We start from the raw sequence: 15,767 nt of genomic DNA, 5'->3' as shown, positions 1-15,767 counted from the left end.
TCGACACACATTTTCATCAACACAGGGAGATTGGACATTTTCTGAAGTTTCTCATGAAACACTTTATAGCTGTTCTTATTGTCATTGGGTGTAGATTGGATTAATATGGTTCAGGGGTCTGTTTCACCTTGACAGAAGTAGTCAGATTAATTAAGTGATATTTCCCTAAGCAGTGGTTTCCATGACCAAGGCTTTGGAAATGGAAGAAACTTAGAAATAAGTTTTAAGGTTACAAGTTAGATGTAATCTTAAAACACACATTGCGCTTGTTTTTCATGCATTTATTGACAAACTGGAGGTGTTGTGGTCTGGAAAATCGAGCTGGCTCATTTTTGTTTTTCTCCAGTCCTTGTTGTGCTTTCCCTGCCTGTAGTTGTGGCACACCTGCGTCAATCAGTACCATTCTAATTAAGCTTAATTTGAACAGGAGGACGCCGTCAAATCTTTCTGTCTCTGGATTGTTAACACTGGCCTCACATTTAGTCTTGTTCACATTCTTGATTATAGTCTGTTTTTCCCTGTTTAGATGTTTTGTTGGTTATTCTATTTTTTGTGTTTGTCCCTTTGTCCAGTCCGCAGCCACCACCAGCTTCACTGGCCCGCCTGGCTTCCCACACCTGCAATCCGTCCTCCAGTGCTTTCACTGCCTGGTCTCCACCATTTCCACTATATCCCCCTTATGATTTAGTTTTATTGAAAGCTAGCCTTCGTTTTGGGGCCACCGTGGCTTGCTGATGCCAGACAGCCTTCACCCTACTGGGGAAGGCCCTGCCACCTTGTCTGTGAACATAGATAGAGCTCTACAGGGGAGGGTAATATTTGGACTTCACAGCAGGCCATGGAGCATGTGATTAGAGACCCTGCAAGGCTTATGACCCCACTAAGGTCCTTAGCATGGGTGTCATTAGCATAAGATCACTGTCCTCAAAATTATTGCTGATGAATGATCTAATTATGGATCATCACTTAGATATGATTGGGTTATGTGAAACCTGGCTTAAACCTACAGCTGTCCTCCCCTTAAATGAGGCCTGCCCACCAGTGTACACATTTAGTCAAGTCTCTCATGATGTGAAGCAAGGCGGGGGTGTTGCTCTTATTTATAAATCTAGGTTTAGACTATTAGCTTTTGGCAGTCACAAATATAATTTGTTTGAACATCTGATTCTCTGCTCTGCCCACGATGTTGCATATTGCCATGGCTGGAAGGCTAAAAATCAGCTGTATTACTCACTGTATATAGGTCCCCTGGCTCATACTCTGAATTGTTTTATGAATTTGGTGAGTTCATCTCTAACTTGTTAACTAGTGAAGATAACATTCTGATTATTGGTGGCTTCAACATTCACATAAATAAGCCTTCTGATCTCCTCTGCAAATCATTTAGGGAAATTATGGATGTATTAGGATTCCAACAATGTATTCAGGATTTAACATACATTACTGGAAATACCCTGGATTTGGTTCTCCCACATGGTATTGCTGTCACAAATACTGACATCATGCAGCATGACCACTTCTCTGATCACTCACTTATTAGGTTTACAGTTTTGCTGCCGTGTTTAGTGGAACAACAACCTTGTTTATCATTGTGGCAACACATCAACTCCTCAACTATAACTGAACTCAAAGCTAGACTGCCTGATATCTTAGCTTCACATCTGGAAAATGCCCAATCAGTAGACAGTCTTGTAGATAGCCTCAAAACTGCACTCGACATGATTGCACCGCCTATATTAACCCCACCCCCCAAACACAGTCACCTTGGTTTAATGATTACTTGCGTGACCTCAAGCATAAGGCTAAAGCTCTAGAATGGAAATGGTGTAGTTGTGTGGTGTGGGTGAATAAAAAGTCTGCGGTTCACAGAGCTTTCTCTTACTGTGCACCTGCTTTGTGGAATGATCTCCCTGCATCAATAAAACAGTCAGATTCTGTAGAGACTTTCAAGTCCAGACTTAAGACGCACTTATTTTCCCTTTGGCTAGCATACTTGCATAGTATGTTACTATGCTTTTTACCTGTTTAAATTCATTTATTTGTAAAGAGAGTGTGCTGCGGCCTCAACTTTATCTAAAGTCTGGGTTTTTTAGTGAAGCTTAGGGCTAGTGGCTGGTCACCTTAGTATTTCTTCTGTTCGCTTTTATTGCTTATTGCCAACAAGTGATTCTTTATTTGTTGTCTTTCTTATGCCTGATTCTGTCTTTCTCTCTATTTGAGGTGTGGCTCCATCCAGAGATGAGTGTCATCTTCTTTTGCAACCCTCCCGTCCTGTGCACCAGCATGGATTCCTAAAATTTCCTGTATATTCGTTTTGTCAGTTGTGTAGGTAGCACGGCCCACGCAGAAGGTCACCTCTTTGAGTCTGCTCTGCTTGAGGTTTCTTCCTCAAATCATCAGAGGGAGTTTTTCCTTACCGCTGTTGCCTGTATGCTTGCTCTAGGGGTTGGTAAGGTTAGACCCTACTTGTGTGAAGTGCCTTGAGGCAACTTTGTTGTCCTTTGGTGGTATATAACTGAAATAAAATGAAAATCCTCAACACCATTACAATAAACTGTTCTTCAACATGTTCTGCCTCATTGCATTTAAGTCCATTTCAGTTCGCAGGCCTCTTGCGGTAGGAGGTCCTGTGCCCATCATTGCTCCTCAAAGATTCAGTCTTTCAGGCAGCACTGTAGCTTAGTGGTTAACACTGGTGCCTCATAGCAAGAAGGTTGTGGGATCGCTTCTCACCCTTTCTGTGTGGAGTTTGCATATTCTCCCTAAGTCTGCATGGATTTCCTCTAGGCACCTCGGTTTCCTCCTACACTCAAAAACATGCTTATTTATTTGGGATCTGCTCCTTTCTCTGCCCTTGACCAAGGCAGTGTCTCTTCATCTGGAGCTGGTCCCTCGGCACCAGACTGTGGCAGCCCACTGCTCCTAGTGGTTGGATTGTGTTTAACTGTAATTAGGGTGGGTTAAATGCAGAGAACAAATTTTGGTGTATATACAGTATGTACAATGGCAATAAAGGCTCTCCTTCTTTTTCATGGATATTGCTTTAATACAAATCATGATTACAATGACATGTTAACATCACCAGTTTGGAAAACATCAGTGTTAAATGTTGAACATCATTACTACTGCTAATTTTCCCCTCTCCCAACATTTTTTTTCCTTTTTCCATATCATTCCAAGTTTTGTTTTGTTTTTTAAGTTGAGGTTTGATGCATCTAATGCATCAAATGTGAAAGGGATTGTCCTCATTATATGCACAGTTTTAATTGATTGAGTTACAAGATGACAGTGTTTGGAGTTTTGTTTGTTTGTTTATCTGTTTTTTAACCTGGGAAAAGTGAACTCAATTCATTTATGTAATCACTCACTGGATTTTAGAAGCTACATTCCTAGGCTTTCCACAACCTAGGAATAAAGCAGTTCACTTAATGAACACCTGAATGTTTTTTTGTTGTTGTTTGGTTTTCTGTTTGTTTTGTTTCTGTTGTTGTTTTGTGAGTACATGTACTTATATTTAAAATGATCTTGCTCTTAAAGCATGGCTGTGGGTGTAAACCAGGCAGGGGACATCGTCTGGTCTCTCTGTATATCTGCATAGCTCTAGTTTCTCTACTGTAGCTGACCTACAAATACTGACATCTTAATTAGATCTTTAGGATCCTGTTAAAGCCTTTTATTAGATCAGAGACATATGGTTTTGCTCTACTGTCAGAAAAGTCATGCGTCCCCATTTGTTGTGTGCTGGCATAAAGTATTGTGTTAATTTTAATGAGCTTTGTTCCATACTTTCCAGTGTGGAGTCATATTCAGTCTCCACATCTCCTGCCATAACCTTTTCTGCAGCCTTTCTTCAAGGTTATACTGTCTGTCTGATGGTATAATGCTTATATCATCCCACACCTCACAAGCAAACCCCCTGCAATGCTTCTGACAGCTGAGAAATGTCATTACAGGCCATAATGAAGAATGAAATCAGTTATACCATCGCCGCACGCCCAAAATTTAATTAGCACCTCTGAAGGTCAGCTCAAATAGCTTCCTCGTGATGTTTTCATGTGAGCACAATGTTTGGTTGTAAATTTATTTCCACTTTGGTGCAGCACAACAAAAGCCACCGTTCTGAAGAAACACATGGAAGGACATGTAATTAGCAAATTGTTAACTGTACAACTTTTGAACGCACCTCAACAAGCACCGGTGCGACAAAAGCAACAGATAAGACATTGAGATTGAAATGAGGTCTGAAGAAAAGCCCTTTTAAATGGCTAGTGCCACACCTTCACACAATGTACAATTAGAGCTCGTACTCTGGAATGAAACACAACGCAAGTGTCGCATCAATTTGCAGATCATTTAGTCTTTTCACATGCATTAGGTCTCTGATAAAACAGCAGGAATCAAAGCAGGGTAAAGATGAAAATAGAACATGACAGAAGAAGGGAAAAAAGTTATGCAAATGACTTTTGTTATTCACTGTGATTTTTATCTGAATTGTAAGTGATCATCCTGCCTTTTAGTTACAGCTGTCAGCCCTCATTAGCGTCTGTTAGAAATTGTGCCAAAGTGCATAAGGTTGTGTGTGATTAATTTATATAGCTCCTTACATTGGAGGAAACCCTGCAGGTGGTGACAACCGACTCCTGACAGTATGTTTTCTGTCAGATGTGGCATGTGTCTGTCACTCCAACAGTGAGACCCAAAGAAGATTACATGCTCATAATATGAGCTAACAACTTCAAAGAACTCCCCCTTTTTCCATAATGGCAATTAGTTATGGCCTAATTAGGCTCATAAGTGATTTTAACCTCGTGCCATTTCCAATCAACATATGTAGCCCAATAAAGGTGATGTATTCAGCTCCATGATGCTCGTGTGTTGTGTCATAATTACACATTTACTGTGACGCTGTTTCATATTTCTCCACTTACGAACAATGTGGATATTTTTTAAATATATGAATAACACAATTTCAAAGACCAATGAATCCCAAAGTGTTGCCAAAGCTGCATACATACATATATACTGAGTGCCCAGTGCCCAAGGAATTTGCATGCAATTTGGCTGGAGGACCTGCAGACATGGACACAACTGAAGATCCAAATAGGTTGTGGGAATTCTTCTGTAATCAGACCCTAAGATGAGGATTGTATTGGAGCTGCCATTGCCCAAAGGAGGATGTGTTTCATTTCTGAGGACACTCTACTCATCTTCCACAGCAGTCGTATTGTATGACTTGATGGAAATGTGGATGCACAGTGTGTCTAAAAAGTATTCACAGCGCTCAACTTGTTCCACATTTTGTTATGTTGCAGCGTTATTCCAAAATTGAGTTAATTCATTTTTCCCCCCTCAAAGTTCCAATCACAATACCCCATAATGACAACATCAAAAAAGTTTTCATTTTTAGTTTTTGCAAATTTATTAAAAATAAAAAACTAAGAAATCATATGTACGTAAGTATTCACACCCTTGCTCAATACTTTGTTGATGCACCTTTGGCAGCAATTACAGCCTCAGCTCTTCTTGAATATGATGCCACAAGCTTGGCACACCTATCTTTGGGCAGTTTTGTCCATTCCTCTTTGCAGCACCTCTCAAGCTCCATCAGGTTGGATGGGGAATGTCAGTGCACAGCCATTTTCAGATCTTTCCACAGATGTTCAATTGGATTCGGGCCTGGGCTCTGGCTGGGCCACATTCACAGAGTTGCCCTGAAGCCACTCCTTTGATATCTTGGCTGTGTGCTTAGGGTCCTTGTGCTGCTGTACGATGAACCGTCACCCCAGTCTGAGATCAAGAGTGCTCTGGAGCAGGTTTCCATCCAGGATGTCTCTGTACATTGCTGCATTCATCTTACCCTCAATCCTGACTAGTCTCCCAGTTCCTACTGCTGAAAAACATTCCCACAGCATGATGCTGCCACCACCATGCTTCATTGTAGGGATGGTGCCTGGTTTCCTCCAAACATGATGTCTGAGCTTCACGCCAAAGGACTCTTTGTCTCAACAGACCAGAGAATTTTGTTTCTAATGGTCTGAGAGTCCTTCAGGTGCCTTTTGGCAAAGTCCAAGCAGGCTGCCATGTGCCTTTTACAAATGAATGACTTCTGCCCGGCCCTCTACCATACAGGCCAGATTGGTAGACTGCTGCAGAGATGGTTGTTCTTCTGGAAGGTTCTCCTCTCTCCACAGAGAAATGCTGGAGCTCTGACAGAGTGATCATCGGGTTCAGAGTCCTACTGGATCCGAACTTTTTCCATTTACGCATGATGGAGGCCACTGTGCTCATTGAGCCCTTCAAAGCAGCAGACATGTTTCTGTACCCTTCCCGAGATTTGTGTCTCAAGACAATTCTGTCTTGTATGTCTACAAACAATTCCTTTGACTTCATGCTTGGTTTGTGCTCTGACATGCACTGTCAACTGTGGGACCTTATATGTAGACAGGTGTGTGTCTTTCCAAATCATGTCCAATCAACTGAATTTAGCCCAGGTGGACTGTAGAAAGATTAAGCTGAAGAAACATCTCAAGGATGTTCAGTGGAAACATGATGCACCTGAGCTCAATTTTGAGCTTCATGACAAAGGCTGGAAATAATTATGTACGAGGTCTATTAGAAAAGTATCCGACCTTATTATTTTTTTCAAAAACCATATGGATTTGAATCACGTGTGATTGCGTCAGACAAGCTTGAACCCTCATGCGCATGCGTGAGTTTTTCCACGCCTGTCAGTTGCGTCATTCGCCTGTGAGCAGGCTTTGAGTGAGGAGTGGTCCACCCCCTCGGCGGAATTTCATTGTCAGGAAATGGCGGAATGATTTGGGCTTTTTTTCCATCAGAATTTTTTCAGAAACTGTTAGAGACTGCCAGCTGGAAACCATTAGAAAAATTTATCTGGCTTTCTGTGAAAATTTTACGGGCTTCACAGAGAATAAGGACTGTTACTACAGCTTTAAGGACGGCTTTAAGGACGGCTTTAAGGACGGATTTAAGGACGCTCGGTGCGCCGCGCTCCGTGCCGCCATCAAGAGCCACAAACCACTAGATCATTTCTAAACTGATGGCTCTGTGGAGCCGGGACCATCGTGTGCACTTTCTCTGGTTATCACAAGAGCTGGACATCAACCATTTTCCAGCAGATTTCACTTTTAACAAGAGATTTTGTCATGGAAAGCCGAGCGGAGGCTTCGCGCGTCACGATGGATTCGCTACTGGAGCAAAACAAAACCACCTCCGTTTTGGTCTCACAGGACGGCTTTGAGATGGCGTTCAGACAGCTGTCGGTGGTTTTTCCATCGAGTGATTATCCGAGAAATTGTGGATGTGCCTGGACATGCTAGAACATGTCCCGTGAGTCTTCATCACGGTGTTGCCGTGCACCATGCGGCACCGCCGCGACGCGTGGAATTCCTCCACACGTCTGTCTCAATGTGCCGAAAAAGTGCTGATGTCCATGTCTTTTCACAATTCCTGTGCTAGTCAGATGACGTCCCGGATAAAACACAGCGTCCAGTTTGGAAATGAATGGCACATTCCACTGTTACAGGAGTTTTTGTCATGGAAAGAGGACCGGAGGCTTCGCGCGTCGCGGCAGTGCCGCATGGCATAGCAATGCCGTGATGAACTGAATCCATCGTGACGCGCGAAGCCTCCGCTCGGCTTTCCATGACAAAATCTCTTGTTAAAAGTGAAATCTGCCGAAAAATGGCTGATGTGCAGCTCTTGTGATAACCAGAGAAAGTGCACACGACGGTCTCAGATCCACGGAGCCATCCGTTTAGAAATGATGGTGGTGGTTTGTGGCTCTCAATGGCGGCACGGAGCACGGCATGCCGGGCGTCCTTAAAGCCGTCCTTAAAGTGACAGTAACACTCCTTATTCTCTGTGAAGCCCATAAAATTCTCAGAGAAAGCCAGATAAATTTTTCTAATGGTTTCCAGCTGCCAGTGTTATGTGTCGGACGCAGCTCGGAGAACCGACCAGCGTTTGAAGGACCCAGTATGAAATAAGCAGAGCACGGTACAAAGGCTAACTGAATTTAATACATAACAGTGATAATATAACAAAAAGGTGCGGCCTGGCGTGGTGCGCTCCCAGCAGCGCTAACGGTCCGGAGCCAGAAGCTGTTTCGGACCCAAGGACCCCGCCGACACCCCCCAGGTGGCCGCAACAACCGAGTCTGTGAAAGAAGGAACCATTATGTGAGTCCACACTCTACACACAGAACACTTAAAGGTGTACAAACAGCAAACACTTCCTGGCTTGATTACTGATCAGCTTCCCAACCTGCAGGCATGGAACCTCCCGTTCACAAAACTCCACTGCAGTGGAAGCTGATACATGACTAACAAACAGCTCAATACAATAAGGTGTGAGGGACACCACATTTACTGACTGTATAACTGTTAGTCACAAAATCTAACGTACCTCAGGAAGTGTGCTGACGAGCGTGAGACCTCACCCCCCTCCTCTTTCACAGACTGTGCATCAAACCTGGACGTTCTCAGCATCCGCTGCTGATGAGATGGCTCCCGAGACGACGATCTCACCCGTCTGGTCACAAGGTCGAGTCTCTGGCAAATACACACTGTGCACTCCAGTCTTAAATGCCAACATGTTCCAATCCATCCAGATGCACTACAGCTGTGAGTCCTGACGAGTCGCAGGTGATCAGGGTGAGGTCCTGACAGCCTCAGCAACACAGCCACTCAGTCCCAAACGCACGCCACCTGGGAGGAAACCAAAAGACAAACAAACCGGCAGCCAGGCCCCCCCCAGCCATATAACAGCCAGTCTCTAACAGTTTCTGAAAAAATTCTGATGGAAAAAAAGCCCAAATCATTCCACCATTTCCTGACAATGAAAAGCTGCTGAGGGGGCTGGACCACTCCTCACTCAAAGCCTGCTCACAGGCGAATGACGCAACCGACAGGCGTGGAAAAATTCACGCATGCGCACGAGGGTTCAAGCTTGTCTGACACAATCACACGTGATTCAAATCCATATGGTTTTTGAAAAAAATATAAGGTCTGATACTTTTCTAATAGACCTCGTACATGTGATTTCATCATATTTTTAATAAATTTGCAAAAATGTGGAAAAAAAATTTCACTTTGTCATTATGTGGTATTGTGTATAGAATTTTGAGAAAAAATGAATGTGGAATAAGCAGTGATGGGAATAACGGCGTTGAAATAAACGGCGTTACTAACGCCGTTACTTTTTTCAGTAACGATTAATCTAACTAATTACTCTGACTGTCACTATAACGCCGTTACCACTACTGACACCCCGTTACTGCACGTTACTGAAGCCGCTCAATAATCTTTTTTTTTTTTTACTTCACGCATACAGACACAGGACTCTCAGGCGCAAGTGTGTGTGTCTTGTCAGTGTGTGTGTGTGTGTGTGTGTGTGTGAGTGACAAAGGAAGGGAGGGTGAGATAACCGCCTAAGCAATGATGATTGGCTAAGGTATAGTAAGATTACGTCTTCAGCCAATCAGAGAAACTAGGTGGGTGGGTGTTTAGAGCGCATGCATAGTGGAGGGTGTTTACAACGCATAGCGAGAGATGGCGAGTGAGGAGGATTCAAGTGTGAAGACAGCGTTTGCCAGATGGAAATACAGACACTACTTTAACCACGTTGAGGTCAAAGGTAAAAATGTACACGTCGAGTGTACATTATGTCCCCGAGCAAAAACTTTGTCCACGTCTTGTGTAAGCAACTCCAACCTACTGAAACACCTGTCGACGGCTCACGCTTCCGCTAAACTAGTGGCCCAAGAAGACCAAGACACAGGTAGCAGGGCTGGTGTTAACGTGGGGTCCGCTAACAAAGGGCACGGTGAAGGACCCTCACTGTGTAAGCAGCAAAAGCTTGATTTTTGTGCTTCAGCTCCCCAAAAACTAACGCAGACAGAGCTCTATGACTTGATAGGGAGATATATTGTGGAGAACATGCTGCCGATGTCAACAGTGGAGTCAGACTCCTTCAGGGCTCTGATAGGGAAAATACCGAGAAAAGGAGGCGTCGGCCCGCCTTGTAGAAAGACATTTTCGAAATACATTGATGCCGAATATGTTAAAATGAATGCTGAGCTCAAAAAAGAATTTGAACAGCTGGAATATTTGGCAACTACTGCAGACATATGGACTGCACACAATAAAAGCTACCCTGGCGTAACTGCAGACTGGATACATCCACCAACAAACATGGAACGAAAAAAAGCTGCCCTGGCATGCCGACGGTTTAAGGGCCGTCATACACACGAGAGTATCGCCACAGAGCTTGACAACATCCACTCGTCATATGGCATTTCGCACAAAATAACAGCAACTGTCACTGACAATGGCTCAAATTTCATTAAGGCTTTTAAGAGGTATCAGTCATTCGAGGAGGATGACTCTGGGGATGAGGAAGATGATGAGGTGACTTTTGTTGACATGAATGATGTCTTGCAAAGCCGTGTTGATGAGGATGACGATGTGATTAATTTACCACCACACTACAGGTGTGCATCACACACACTGAACCTTGTGTCTTGTTCTGACATTGAGAAGTGGATTCTCTCCAGACCAGAGAAGGCAGTGTACAGGAGTGCAAGTGCAAAATGCACAGCCTTGTGGAATAAGGCCAGCCGTTCCACAGTGGCTGCAGAGACTGTAGAGGATGTGGTTGCAAAGAAGCTGATAGTGCCTTGCAGTACCAGATGGAATTCTTTTTATGAAGCCTTAGCTAGGATCTGTGAGATTCCCATAGTCGATCTCAACACCATCTCATCCAAGTTCGGCTTGAAAGCAATCACAGAAAAAGAGCATCAGCTCCTGAAGGAATATTGCATTGCGATGAAGCCGCTGACAGTCGCCCTAGATATCCTCCAGGGAGAGGACAACTGCTACCACGGCATGCTGCTACCTACCCTGGAGACCTTGATGATGAAAACCCTTGAACTGAAGAGTGGACTCCAAATACTTGTGGACCTTCCAGAGGCAATTGTCGAGGTAAGAACTACATTTCTGTCTAATACATCCATACGTTGTGAAAATGAATAATATAGAGTATATATTGTACTCATAATGTGTGTGTGTGTGTGTGTGTGTGTGTGTGTGTGTGTGTGTGTGTGTGTGTGTGTGTGTGTGTGTGTGTTTGTATAGACAGTCAGTCATATGTTCTTTGCTTTATGTCATTTCAGGCGATAAAAACAAGATTTACAGAGGTGCTAGAGAGCGACAGTGCTCTCCTGGCTGCTGTGACTCTGCCCAGGTTCAAGTTACGTTGGCTGCGAACACAAGAAAGAAAGGACAAGGCCAAAGCAGAGCTGCTGGCGGTATGTCGTGCAAGTCTAAGAAATGAAGACAAGCAAAAAGGTACAAGCACCACCACACCCACATGTACCAGCTCAACTGTTGAGGATGCGTTCTTCTCCTTTGATGATGAGGACAATACTTCTGCTACTACGGAAAGTCAAGTCGCAGATTATTTGAAATCAGGAGCACAAGGGATGGACTCACTTCATGGATTTCCTCTTATAAAGACAATTTCCCTGAAGTATAATGCTGCCACTCCATCCAGTGCTCCAGTGGAGAGACTGTTTAGCCTGGGGAAGCTGGTCTTCACCCCAAAGAGGAACAGACTCTCTGACCTCAAATTTGAGAAGCTGCTTCTCCTACGATACAACCACTGATTTAAGGGCTAAAATGTTGAGATGACTGGGTTGGGTGGGTGGATGGATGGAGAGAGGAATGCATGCATGTTTAGAGTTGGATTTAACAAATGCATGAACATTTTCAGTTCAATTTAAAAAGCACTCCTGTTAAGCTATTTACTTTCTTTAAGAAACAAAATTGAAGCACTTTATGTCCATCTGTTGGCTATAGTTGTGTACTAATTCTGGTAAGTTAGAGTTGCAGTAAATGAAAACCTTTGTGCAGGTCTTTGCTGTTGGTGAGACGACTGGGTTGGCTGGTTGGATAAATGATTGCATACATGCAAGATGAATGAATGCATGTTATGGACTTTAAGTTGGATTTAACAAATCCATATACATTTTCAGTTCAGTTTAAATGAGCCTCTGTTAGATTGTGTACTTTTCTTTTTAAATACATATTTTGAGAACTGTATGTCCATCCGTTGTCTATAGTTTGCGTTGAGTTGCAATAAATGCAAAGCTCTGTGACCGTACTTGTCTTTGCTGTCCTGCTCTCTATGCATCTGGCTTATGAAACACACTCTGAGAAGGGGGGGGGGCTAAGAGGCGAGTAACGCAATAGTTACTTTTAGTGGTAACTAGTTACTTTTATAGTGGAGTAACTCAGTTAGTAACTCAGTTACTTTTTGGGAGAAGTAACTAGTAACTATAGCTAATTACTTTTTCAAAGTAACGTGCCCAACACTGGGAATAAGGCTGTAACATAAAAAATGTGGGGAAATGCTGTGAATACTTTCTGGATGCACAGTCAATGTCAAATTTGCATTTTGACCTATAACTCCCAAACCATGAATCACACATTCAAATGATTTATATTCTCACAATGACTGGATTAAGCTTAATCTCATAACATAGGCCCCACCCATTTCTGCTTTTGCATTTTTACAAAAAAATTGTAGCATATGCTAAACCTATTAAACCTATTACTCAGAGGCCATTCATTCAGTTCTTTCAAAATTTGGTGTACTATGTCTGCCATCTATGCTGACAAAAATTATTCAGGGATTTTTGTTATCTCAAAGCATTTTAAAGATATACATCAATCAATTTCAGGTTGAGGCCCATTATCTTCCATGGCCAATATTTTGTGATGTTATGCTCCAACCTTAACCAAACTTAACACACACAATCATTCAAACATTCTTTGGACTCAAGCACAGTTTTGTGAAATTTCATCCACAGAGGCACTGTAATAGTCAAATTATTATTTTGTCTAATAACTCCCAAACAGTACATCTCACATTCAAATGACATAGTATATTCATGCGGTCACTTGAATGAACTGAATCTTGTGACATAAGCACGGCCCAATTCTGCTTTATTTTTTTTTTAAATTCTACATATGTAAAGCCAAGTAAAACAGACTACTCAGAGGCTATTCATCCAATTCTTATTCGATTTGGTGTACACCATCTACACTGAAAAAAGAACAAACTTAATTTAATTGTGTCAATTAGTAACACTTAAATGAATTAAGTTTTTTGGAATTAAGTTAATTAAGTTAATAAGTTAGATTAACAAGTGTTAAATGGCCAGAGAGAAAAAGCCGAATCAGTCCGTCTGAAATAACTGCACCTATGGGCCCTGTCCCACTGGGGAGAGGATTAATTGCGCATGAATTGAGTATACAAATCGCGGGCGTTCCTTGTCGTCTGCAACAAAAATGGCCAAAAATGACAAATGTCCCAGTATGAATTACGGATATATTAATAATATACGAGGTCTATTAGAAAAGTATCCGACCTTATTTAAAAAAAAAAAAATATGGATTTGAATCACGTGTGCTTGCGTGAGCCAACCTTGAACCTTCATGCTTCATCCTTTCCATGACAAAAACTCCTGTAACAGTGGAATGTGTCGTTCATTTCCAAACTGGACGCTGTGTTTTATCCGGGACGTCGTCTGGACTAGCACAGGAATTGTGAAAAGACGTGGACATCAGCACTTTTTCGGCAAATTGAGACAGACGTGCAGAGGAATTCCGCGCGCGGCACCCGCGACGCGCAAAGCAACGCCGTGATGAAGCGTCACAGAACATGTTCTGGCATGTCCAGGCTCGTCCACAATTTCTTGGATAATTACTCGACTGAAAAACCACCGACAGCTGTCTGAACGCCATCTCAAAGCCGTCCTGTGAGACCAAAATGGAGGTGGTTTTGTGTCGGTCCGGCAGCAAATCGATCGTGACGCGCGAAGCGTCCGCTTGGCTTTCCATGACAAAATCTCTTGTTAAAAGTGAAATCTGCAGGAAAATAGTTGATGTCCAGCTCTTGTGATAACCAAAGAAATTGCACACGATGGTCACGGATCCAAAGAGCGATCCGTTTAGAAATGAAATGGTTGCTCAGCCTGTCGATGGCAGCTGGAGCGTGGCGCGCCCCACAGCTGCTGTCGGCCGTCCTTAAAAGGACAGTAACATCCCTTAATGTCTTTGAAGCCCATAAAATTTTCACCAAAAACCACCTGAATTTCTCGAATGGTGTCCACATGGATGTGCCTCACAGTTTCTAAAAAAAATTTGATCAAGCAAAGTGGCAGTCTCTCAGCCATTTCCCTGACAATGAAAATCCGCCGAGAGGGCTGGACCACTCCTCACTCAAAGCCTGCTCACAGGCGAATGACGCAACCGACAGGCGTGAAAAAAATCACGCATGCGCATGAAGGTTCATGGTTGGCTCACGCAAGCACACGTGATTCAAATCCATATGTTTTTTTTTTTTTAAATAAGGTTGGATACTTTTCTAATAGACCTCGTATAGCGAATATATGATGAACAATCACGGTTATATAACGCATGTAGTGAGGAAACTGATCCGACACATTGAGATTATCATGGCAGTATTACGGGTGTATTATGATGCATCGTGCATGTGTTGCGCGTGCACGGCATCTGCATTGCAGTCATAAAAGAAGCTCACTCGGGCCGTCGGCATCACTATTCACACCAACAATACAGCCTCTGGAGCATTTGCTGGACTTGGACAAGTTGATCACAGAGTGTTGTCATGCGAGGGTTAACTATTCATGAGTTTGGGGAGCGGGAGGGGGGAAGCCGCTCGGGGTGTGAGACGGTGGTTTTTTCTTTTTTTTTTCTTTTTTTTTTGAGTGAATTGTGGCTAAAACACCAACTCTTCCTTTTGTTGGTGTTAAATAAAAGTCCTGGATTGCAGCAGCTACATCTTTGTGGTTTTACACAGCCGGACCTACACTGACTGGCAGGTATGTTTCTTTCTGCCACATATAGTACTTTGGGTTTACGTGACGTGTTTGTTATGCATTCACAGATTGTATGCATTCACAGCCGCAAAGCAGATGTAATAACAACGCTTTATTCGTGGCCAATGTGTATGCTTTCACTACAACTTATTTTAGTTTGTGATGTGGACATGATGGGCACAATATATATCTGTTTTATACACTGTCCCGGTCCGCTGCCAAGCCGCAAATCCCCGTCAGTTGCGGGTATCAGCGGTTAACGGCAGATATACAGCGCATAGAGTGAGTATGTATTGTGTATGAATTGAGTCTATATGGCGTATGTAAGGCGGATGTCATCCGCATCCAGATTTTTGAGCTACTCAAAAATCCTGGCTGCGGAAATGCGTGCCTCTGCGGATGATCACGGGCGTGTTCGGATGACGGCCGACTCATACAGGCATGTTACATGGATATTGCGGATGTTTGGCGAATATGAGCCAATTTTGTGCGCAATCCTTACGCAAATCCTTCTAAACACCAGTGGGACAGTGCTCTAAGGTATGAGTTCCTTAACAGTAAATCAAAAGGGAGACAGAGACACTAATCAGGTGATCACGGGCAGCTAGCCCTGAGGTACATGAACAGACTCAGAAATTAGATGAAGTGAGGCCAAGAGCTGTTCCATTGCAAATCAGATGAATTAAAAGCACTGGAAGCATAGTTCTATACTATGCCAGTATAGGGACACAAATAGTCCCGCGCCCTGAGGATGCAGAACACAGGCAGGTACGTAGGGTTTAATTAGGTCAGCTCTGTCGGGAGGTGCCAGTTCGTTTGAACCCTCTATGATATCACGGGA

At 43.2% G+C, this 15,767-nt stretch overlaps 1 long non-coding RNA gene across 6 annotated transcripts in view; it reads left to right on the top strand.

Moving 5' to 3' along the window:
* LOC117528532 overlaps positions 1–9,339 on the top strand; it is a 30,813-nt gene extending 21,474 nt beyond the window's left edge. For 5 of the 6 annotated variants that reach the window (XR_004565810.1, XR_004565807.1, XR_004565812.1 and 2 more), the window contains one exon: positions 9,170–9,339. This is a non-coding gene — a long non-coding RNA (uncharacterized LOC117528532). Of the gene's footprint in view, positions 1–7,854; positions 7,866–8,674; positions 8,681–9,169 lie in introns of those variants that run through there. The other variant, XR_004565805.1, reaches the window with a different exon arrangement.
* Positions 9,340–15,767: the final 6,428 nt, after the last annotated feature.

The sequence above is a fragment of the Thalassophryne amazonica genome, chromosome 2 (assembly GCF_902500255.1).
Source record: "Thalassophryne amazonica chromosome 2, fThaAma1.1, whole genome shotgun sequence".
Classification (NCBI taxonomy): domain Eukaryota; kingdom Metazoa; phylum Chordata; class Actinopteri; order Batrachoidiformes; family Batrachoididae; genus Thalassophryne; species Thalassophryne amazonica.
The sequence above is the reverse complement of the archived record's forward strand: the minus strand, read 5'-3'. Positions and strand labels throughout refer to the sequence as shown.